This window comes from Saccopteryx bilineata, chromosome 3, assembly GCF_036850765.1.
Source record: "Saccopteryx bilineata isolate mSacBil1 chromosome 3, mSacBil1_pri_phased_curated, whole genome shotgun sequence".
Lineage (NCBI taxonomy): Eukaryota > Metazoa > Chordata > Mammalia > Chiroptera > Emballonuridae > Saccopteryx > Saccopteryx bilineata.
In genome coordinates, this window is record NC_089492.1 from 6,273,654 (window position 1) to 6,282,068 (window position 8,415).

Genomic DNA, 8,415 nt, shown 5'->3' on the forward strand with positions numbered 1-8,415 from the left:
CCTGGGGTCCCTCGCTGGCCTGAACCGACCTCCCCAGGGAGTGACCGGGCTCCGGGTCCAGTCTAGGGGGGGCCTCTTCCCGCAAAGTGAACTCTGTAGAACCTAGTTCTGTGCGATGCTCCCTGGTACAACGGTTCTAGGATCAAATAAATTTGGCGGACGCTGCTTATTTATTTATTTTTAAATTTTTTATTTTTATTTTATTTATTCATTTTAGAGAGGAGAGAGAAAGGAAGAGAGAGAGACAGAGAGGGAGAGAGAGAGGAGAGAGAAGGTGGGGAGGAGCTGGAAGCATCAACTCCCATATGTGTCTTGACCAGGCAAGCCCAGGGTTTCGAACCGGCGACCTCAGCATTTCCAGGTCGACGCTTTATCCACTGCGCCACCACAGGTCAGGCGGACGCTGCTTATGATGGTCTCTTTTGCATATTTTATAAATTCTTAGTCTTATGAAGGGCTCTGAAAATTTTGGGATTTTATCCAAGGGCCCATTATTTCTTCCAAAGCATATTTTTTTTCCTTACCCGGTTCTCATTTTCTTCTCCTTCTGGGATTCTCATTGCACACAGGCTCTTGTCCCCCGAGTCTCCGAGGGGGTCCGGGATGTGGCCCCACAGGCCCCTGTTCATTTGCTTTCTCTCTGTTCCTCACATCGGAGAGTTTCTGTGGGTCTGTTTTCAAGTTCACTGACTCTTCCTTTATGCAGTTTTTGATTTGCTGTTAAGCTCATACCGTTATTTTGCTTGTGTTCAGTTTTCGAATTTACATTTGGTTCTTGTGCCCTCGGTCTCATTTCTTTGCTGAGATCCTTTAAGTATTCACGCGTGTCGACTGTGTTTTTAATTCACTGAACATAAAAGCCGCTTGGAAGTTTTAGTCCACTGAGCGGTACAGCTGTGTGAGCGCCACAGCTTGCCTTCAACTGACTCTTCCGACTGGAGGTCCCATTTTCTGTTTCGAAATTTTTACTGAACAATGCAGATAAAGACTACTGATATCTTGTTTCTGTATTTAATTGGGAGTGGCTCAGTAACCGGTCATTTTGAACTTGTGTTGGTTTGGTGTCATGCTTTGTCAAGGCTGAGCTGTGAAAAGCCTAAGCTATTTCTCAGGACCCATAATTTTGGGGGACCTGCTCTCTGAACTCGGAGTTGTGGTTTTTACCATCACATCGTTTTAGGACCCGCTTAGGGTGTGTCTAGTGTAGGCTGCACCGCCGGGTGAGGTCCCTAGTCCTACGTCAGAGCCCTCGTGACGGGTGATCTCAGCGTCGTGGCTGGGGTGGCCACATGGTGTCAGTGAGGTCTCACCCCTCTTGTTGGAACAGACGTTGGACGTCCCCAGGCCTGAGGCGGCTCCTGCCTCTCTGGGCTGCTGTCTGGGGTGAGCCTCTGGTGGGTTCAGCCAGACCAGCGATTTTCAGCTGGGATGCCGTTGCACACTGGTGTGCCACAAGAATTTTTACAACACTGAATACCTGTTTAGTCAGGGGCTCTGAGCTCTTTTCTCTTAGATCATCCAACAACAAAAACAAAAAAATGACAACAGCCAACATGACCATAGCCATCCGGTATGAATGAACGAATCAAAATCACACCTGTTTTTTTTTTGTCAGATTGGCAAAGAAGACATTTTTCGGTGTGCACAGCATTTTGGCGATTAGTTTCTGTGCTCTGGCAGACGGGAAAGGTTAGAAATCGCTGCCCTGAGCGGCTCTCCTCCTCCAGGGCCCTCATCCGTTCTCCGCGGCTCTGCTGCTGCACCCTGCCTTCTCCCACGTGAGACCACGGCTAGGGAGCCCCCCAGCTGCACCCTGCCTTCTCCCACGCGAGTCCACGGCCAGGGAGTCCCCCAGCTGCACCCTGCCTTCTCCCACGTGAGACCACGGCCAGGGAGTCCCCCAGCTTCACCCCGCCTTCTCCCACGTGAGACCACGGCCAGGGAGTCCCCCCGCTGCACCCTGCCTTCTCCCACGTGAGACCACGGCCAGGGAGTCCCCCCGCTGCACCCTGCCTTCTCCCACGCGGAGTCCATGGCCAGGAAGCCCCCCAGCTGCACCCCGCCTTCTCCCACGCGAGTCCACGGCCAGGGAGTCCCCCAGGTGCACCCCGCCTTCTCCCACACGAGTCCACGGCCAGGGAGTCCCCCAGCTGCACCCCGCCTTCTCCCACGCGAGTCCACGGCCAGGGAGTCCCCCAGCTTCACCCCGCCTTCTCCCACGTGAGACCACGGCCAGGGAGTCCCCCCGCTGCACCCTGCCTTCTCCCACGTGAGACCACGGCCAGGGAGTCCCCCCGCTGCACCCTGCCTTCTCCCACGCGGAGTCCACGGCCAGGGAGTCCCCCCGCTGCACCCTGCCTTCTCCCACGCGGAGTCCACGGCCAGGGAGTCCCCCCGCTGCACCGTGCCTTCTCCCACGCGAGTCCACGGCCAGGGAGTCCCCCAGAGTGCCGGGGCAGGGACGGCCAGGGAGCCCCCCAGAGTGCTGGGGCAGGGGTGGCTCACCAGGGCACTTCCCTTCTCTCAGGAATTGCAGTCTGTGTGGCCTGTTGTCACTGGAGGGTAGGGGATAACCTTGGACAGAGGCTCCTTTGCTCGACCCCCGACAGTCCATTCTTTCTTCGTGAGCCAAATGGCCAAGGTTGAAATATTCCGCACAGCCTGTTAGCTGGAGTCAGGAAGGGGAGACAGGTGATTCTTTGACTGAATTCAGCATGGTGTTTTTAAAATGGCACCGTCACCCGTGGTTTGTGCTTGCGTGTGACTCCAGTCTCGGACCCCAGGGACCATTCTGAGCCCGGGATCCAGGCTTCCAGAGAGCATGTGCCACGTCGCTCCCTGCCTGGACGTTTCTCACCTGTGACTGGAAGCAGGAACAACACTCCCTTGGGAGCGGTCCACGCCTGGGCCAAGCATTTGGCTTCCCGTGCGGTACCTGGGCTGGGTGACTTGTCTTTTGTAAGCAAATACTCCTGCCCCCCCAAAGCTGTTCCCTCTTCTCGGCCCCTCATTAGATGCAGCCCGTTTATAGCACCGGCCCGAGTTCTGCCTCCTGAGCTGGGCAGTGCTGTGGGTTTCGGGCCTGGCCCCGCTCCCCGAGTTTGCGCTGGTCCCGCGGCTGACGGGGAAGCTTGGGTTTGAGCGTGCGTCTTGGGAGTCCGCACCCTCTGTCTGTCCAGTGACTGCCTGACGCGGAAGCTTACGCTCAGGGGACTGGGAGGCAGGGGGTGATTAGGGGGCGCCGGGCCGGATGCCGAAGACTCAGGATCCTGCCAGCTCCGCTGAGGATGCCCGTCAGCAATCGCGTCGCCTCTCGGCCGGGCTGGCACAGCTGCCTGCAGTTGCCTGGCATGCGAGCAGCACTCGGTCACTGAGGCTTTCTGGTGACTTGCTTTGCGGCATCCTTGTGGCAACAGGGAACCGATAGCCCAGTCATCCTCCTGTTAGTATTTCCTCATTCTGCAAGTATTTACTGAGCACTTACTTCATGCCAGGCTGTCCTTGGGTCCTCCAGCCAGTGAAGGGGGACTCAGGGTGGGGGTAAGAAGTTGGGCACTTGTACCCGGGCGTTACTATCCCGCACTGTGAAGGGTATGAGGGAGTTTGGGATTATTTATTATCGTACGTTTGTTTTGATGTGTGTGGGGTGGGGAGAGGGGATGTTCGTGCACATCAGTCCCCAGGCAAGCGCTCAGTGCTGGGGATGAACTCCAGGTGAAGCCCCAGACCTGTCCGGGGGAGCCAGGCCCTGAACTGAGGGACTCCACCAGGTCCTGCCTGCCCCACCCCCTTCCCAGGAAGTGCGGCCTGAGTGAGTGACGCTTGTTTCTAACTGTGGCGGAAACCATTAGAGAAAATACACGGCAGAGTATAGTTAAGTTCCCAGGATTCAACACGGAGATGTCCGACGGGCGTTTAGGAAAGGGAGTGGTCAAATAGGTGATAGTTCTTAGGGAAGGTCTTCGTGAAGACGGCAGGGTTTGACTTGGGTAGTAATCATGCTGTCCTGATTATATTTTCATATGCTAGTGCTTAGCTTAGGGATATCAATGCTGCTGCTGCTGCTGTCACTTCTCGGGTCCCCACCTTGTGCCAGCGTGCACTAACCACTCCACACTCACTATCTCATGCAGTCACCCCAGGAGTCCTTGCAGTGACAGGCAGGGGATCTTCTTATCCCTGTTACAAGTCTTCACCTCTAAGACACTGAAGCCCAGAGAGGTTGAATGACTTGTCCAAGGTCACACAGCTAACAAGTGAGAGTTAAGACCCAGCCTGTGTCTGCCTGCCTGCCTCCAGACTGTGTCATGTGCTGCTGGGTGCACCCACCTGGTCCTGGATCTAACCCTGTGGGCACGACGATCCGTGTCCGATCTTTCCATCCTCGTCCTGTCAGCCGGGAGGCCGCATTTCCAGGGAAGCTGCGTGACTTCGCCGAGGCTGGTTAGCCAGTTAGTGGCCCCACCAGTTCAGTCCAGTATCCTGAATATATTTCACTGTAGAAGGTTGAAGGGTCAGGAACATAAACTCGGGGAAATGCATTCAGCTCCGTTGGGCGGCCCCAGCCTGGGGTGGGCGGAGAGATGGCCAAGGACGAGGAGCTGGCCCGTTACCTGGTCAGGAGCTCTGTGCCCACCTCTGAGACTGGGGGCCACTGGGCCCAATGTTCATGTCCCACGGAGCGTACCGGAACCAAGCTGAGCTCAGCAGGCGGCAAGAAGGCAGTTCTGTGTGTTGGGGTTCAGCTCTCGAGAGAGGCCCCGTCTGGCCCTCCCCTGCAGCTGTGGGGCGCTGGGAGCTCCCTCCCAGGGCTCCTCCGTCTGGTGGCCTGAGTCCAGCACCTGCCAGTGTCTGCTCGCCGAGACCGGAAACGGGGCGGACACCTCCCCAGATGGCGCCATTAACCCTGGAAGGACCCTGACGGCCCCGCTGTGAGCGGAGATGAGAAAAGCTAATGTTTTCCGGGGGACGTTTCCTACATAAATGGAGGCTGAACTTCCCCTTCTTGTCTAAAATGATGTTCGCGTTGAATTTAAAAAGAGCTTTTCAAGGTCATCTATGCCAATATCCTACCGGTGGCCACTTCTTTCGTTTATCTTCTTGTTTTTCACTTATTTATTCAACAAATATAAATCTATAGATAGGTAGATGATAGATACATGGAAGAGAGCTGAGGCCTATAAGGAGAGGTTTTTCCAAGTCTCAGGAAGACAAACAGGGACCTGCTACTGAATGCGAGACTGTGTATAAGGCGCTCATTCACGACCTGTTCCAACTAGTTCACAGACTCGCTAGCCCCCTTGGACGGGGAGAAGGGTTCCAAGTGGCGGGAGGGGCAAGTCCCTAAGATGCTGTGCATGATTCTGTAGATAAAAAAGCCTTGAGAAGACATTAAATATAAGAAATGTTTTCATATTCCTTCAGAGTTGTTTGAACAAAGATTCAAAATTGTAAGAAAAATAAAAATGAATCAAGGGAGACTAAAAATAGACTCGATGACATTTGGAAACAATATTTTGGTGGATCCAACAGCTTAGGCAACGGGGGCCGTGTCTTCTTTCTACAAACAGCCTCAGACACGACTTGGGGGAGAACCAGGTACAGTCAGCTCCAGACTGGCCATTAATTCTCAACTCTAAGCACAGTGCCACCTGCCACCTCCGCCTGTCCTGCCCTCGGTGGGGGGTGGGGATTGGCCGAGTTGTGGTCCCCACAGTGAGACAGACTCGGTTTGGGGATCTGGAAAAGCGTAGGGGTGGCAGGCGCCTCGGGGGGCCGAAGCTGGGGGAGCTGAGGCTGGAGGGCAGCCGTGCGGGTGTGCAGATTGCGCTCGGCCGTTAGCTTGTCGGCTGCTGCGCCCACGCAGGGCTCCCGCGCAGGAGGGCAGGTTCTCGGCCATCCAGACCAGCCGCAGTCCGCAGGCTCTAGGTGTCTGCAGGCAGGGTGGGAGGGAGGCCGCAGAGAGGGAGGGGCAGAGAGGGAGGGAGGAGAGAGGGAGGGAGGAGAGAGGGAGGGAGGGGCAGAGAGGGAGGGAGGAGAGAGGGAGGGAGGGAGGGAGGGGGCAGAGAGGGAGGGGGGAGAGAGGGAGGGGAAGAGAGGGAGGGGCAGAGAGGGAGGGAGGGAAGGAGGGGAAGAAGGCTGCATCACTAAAGCAAACCAGGTTTGGTTCAAACAGATTGAAAAGTTGAATCTACATTTAGAAGATTGAAATGTCAGTTTAAGCACAAGGTGACCTGGAATCAAGCCGTCAAGGAGGATGAAAGATGAAGTGGATTAGGCGCATCTTTCCGGGCCAGTTTGTCTGAGAGGGTTGAGAGAGGCCGGGGACGCTGGGGACCTCTTGCTGAAAGCGTGTCACTGGATGTGTCTCCTTTCTGTGGAGACGGCTGTCCCCTCTTCACATTGCAGAAGGTGTCTCCTGGTTGCAGGAGCCTCAGCCGTCAGGCGAGGGTCGTGCTGCCCTGACAGGCCCTCTGAAAGGTGTGTCACAAGCCATCTCACCCCCTGCGTGCCTTCCGAATGTGACCACGGCTGTGCTCTGCCCTTGAACACATTCACCCAGCTTTTATGGAGAGTAGGAGCCCTCTGCTCGCCTCTGAAGGAGGACTTAATAAATATGCAGCTTAGTGCCGCCCATCTCTCTGTTTGAGGCTGCGCTGGGGCGCGTTGCAGGGCCAGCCACGGCTGAGGCCGCGCTGGGGCGCGTTGCAGGGCCAGCCACGGCTGGGGCGCGTTGCAGGGCCACCCACGGCTGAGGCCGCGCTGGGGCGCGTTGCAGGGCCGGCCACGGCTGAGGTCGCGCTGGGGCGCGTTGCAGGGCCGGCCACGGCTGTCCCTTGAGGTCGTGTTGCAGAGAAGCTCTGCGGGCTTAGCCGCTGCAGTACAGGGCCGACGCCTCACATGAGGCAGTAGAATCAGCATGTGAGATTCAGGGATGGGGCCTCAGTGGCCAGGGCAGAGCTCAAGCGCTGTTGTGTGCAAGGTCTTGAAGAGGGAGGTGGGTCCCATCACCTCTTAGGAAGACGCTGTATTAGAGCGGTTAAAAGCCAGTGAAGTCACCTCGTCCTCTGGGCTCAAACTCCGGTTCCATCATTCACTGGCTGAATGATCTGGGGTTGTTGGTCAGTTCATCCCTCTAAGCCTCCCTTCCCCATTTTTGTAAAATACGGGTGACCGTGGTGTCTGCTGGCCGCTGACCATGCTGCGGTGAGTGCCCGAGGAGCTGAAATTGGGAAGCCCTCCATACTGTGCCCGGCACGTTCACAAGCTCAGTCCGTGTTGGTTCTGTTGTGATGATTATTGGCGAGCCCTCGCATGCTCTGCCTTCTGGATGGACACAGCGCACTGCAGGCGGCACCGTCACACTGGACTGGGCGTGGTCAGGGCGAACAGCGCAGTGGGGGACCCTCCAGACAGGGACACAGCGCACTGCAGGCGGCACCGTCACACTGGACTGGGCGTGGTCAGGGCGAACAGCGCAGTGGGGGACCCTCCGGACAGGGACACAGCGCACTGCAGGCGGCACCGTCACACTGGACTGGGCGTGGTCAGGGCGAACAGCGCGGTGGGGGACCCTCCAGACAGGGGCACAGCGCACTGCAGGCGGCACCGTCACACTGGACTGGGCGTGGTCAGGGCGAACAGCGCGGTGGGGGACCCTCCAGACAGGGGCACAGCGCACTGCAGGCGGCACCGTCACACTGGACTGGGCGTGGTCAGGGCGAACAGCGCAGTGGGGGACCCTCCGGACAGGGACACAGCGCACTGCAGGCGGCACCGTCACACTGGACTGGGTGTGGTCAGGGCGAACAGCGCAGTGGGGGACCCTCCAGACAGGGGCACAGCACACTGCAGGCGGCACCGTCACACTGGACTGGGCGTGGTCAGGGCGAACAGCGCAGTGGGGGACCCTCCAGACAGGGACACAGCGCACTGCAGGCGGCACCGTCACACTGGACTGGGCGTGGTCAGGGCGAACAGCGCGGTGGGGGACCCTCCAGACAGGGGCACAGCGCACTGCAGGCGGCACCGTCACACTGGACTGGGCGTGGTCAGGGCGAACAGCGCAGTGGGGGACCCTCCGGACAGGGACACAGCGCACTGCAGGCGGCACCGTCACACTGGACTGGGCGTGGTCAGGGCGAACAGCGCAGTGGGGGACCCTCCAGACAGGGGCACAGTGCACTGCAGGCGGCACCGTCACACTGGACTGGGCGTGGTCAGGGCGAACAGCGCAGTGGGGGACCCTCCGGACAGGGACACAGCGCACTGCAGGCGGCACCGTCACACTGGACTGGGCGTGGTCAGGGCGAACAGCGCGGTGGGGGACCCTCCGGACAGGGGCACAGCACACTGCAGGTGGCACCGTCACACTGGACTCGGCGTGGTCAGGGCGAACAGCATGGTGGGTGGTGC